We start from the raw sequence: 1,559 nt of genomic DNA, 5'->3' as shown, positions 1-1,559 counted from the left end.
AATTTTGTTTTGTGGCTAATCTGGTAATTTTAAGAGAAATTTAGTCACTGTTATTTAGTTCAATTTTAGAAAATCTTCATTGGTGGTCCTACATTAAGTTGGTCAGGTGGGGTGTTATACATTGCAATGCAGGGAGATGTGTCACATCGAGGGTTTTGTAGAGAGTCACTTCTTGGATTCAGCCTTATGTTAACCATGGATATGTCTTCTCTATCCATTATCTAAGTGAACAATATCAGTGCCAAGGAATTATGACCGGTAACTCTTATTGAGCCCACTAGCTGTGAACTGCATTATATGTGTTCATGTGGGCTCTGTCTTTGAAAAGTATGTTGTATATGTACTTTGAACAAATTGACATGCAACTTTGTCATTAAAAAAAATTAATTTCTTCTTTTAGAAATTATAAATTTCTCTATATTTTACATTTTGTATTATTCACATGCATATTTTGTATTTAGTTTCTATTAGAAATCATTAACAAAACCTTGTAAAACTTTCTGCTAATTATATTAGCAGCCAATATCATAGAACCACTACGGTGCAGAAAGAGGCCATTTGGCCCATCGGGTCTACAGCAACTCTCTGAAGAGTATCCCACCCAGATCTTGCCCCCAACCCTATCACAGCAACCCCACATTTATCATGGCTAATCCATCTAGCCTGCACATGCCTAGACACTATGTGCATTAGCATAACCTAACCTGCACATCTTTGAACTGTGGAAAGAAACCCACGCAGATATGAAGAGAATGTCCAGACTCCACTTAGCCTGTCACACAAGGCTAGAATTGAACTCGGGTCTCTTGGGGCGCTGTGAGGCAGCAGTACTAACCATTGAGCCACCGTGCCACCCATATTTGTATTATCAAATATTAAATGTGTAATTTGATCAGAGTAGTTAACCAATAGTAACTCCAGCTAATTATTTTGCCAAATCTCTTGAGCATCAGACACTAATCATTCAGGATATTAGTAAGGACCCTGAGGACTTGGTGATGCGTGGATCTATATGGGAAGTGCCTGAAAAGCTTAAACATCTAATCGATAGAACCTCTGCACCCCGGACCCTCTGTGATTGTCAATCTCCCTTGGAGTTAGAGTTGGAGAGTCCAGACAGTTCTGCAGTATTTTCCTGTGTGTGTACCCAGGAAAATGTTCGATGAAAACTTATTCTAACACAACTGACCCTACCACTCCATTACTCCCCTGACACCTTGACTAACACCACCCCCAAAATCAAATGTGCATCTAACATGAATATTATCCCTGTTCGCCTCTCATGATTCTCTTGTGCTACTTTAAACCAAGGAATACGTAGTAAATGAAAGCCAAAGTAACTGCAGATGTTGGAAATTAGAAACAGAAACAAAAATTGCTGGAAAAACTCAACAGTTCTAGGTCCAGTGACCCCTCTTCAAAACTGCCTGAAGTAATAAATACTTTTCTTCAGGGCTAGGAGTGGAATGGTAACATCGTTTTAAAGGTTATGTAGGAAATTGCACTAGTCATTCTAGTTGAAGATTGATATCAGGGAGTCAATGTGATCAGTATCTGCA

This window comes from Chiloscyllium punctatum, chromosome 41, assembly GCF_047496795.1.
Source record: "Chiloscyllium punctatum isolate Juve2018m chromosome 41, sChiPun1.3, whole genome shotgun sequence".
Lineage (NCBI taxonomy): Eukaryota > Metazoa > Chordata > Chondrichthyes > Orectolobiformes > Hemiscylliidae > Chiloscyllium > Chiloscyllium punctatum.
This window is presented reverse-complemented; position numbering follows the sequence as displayed.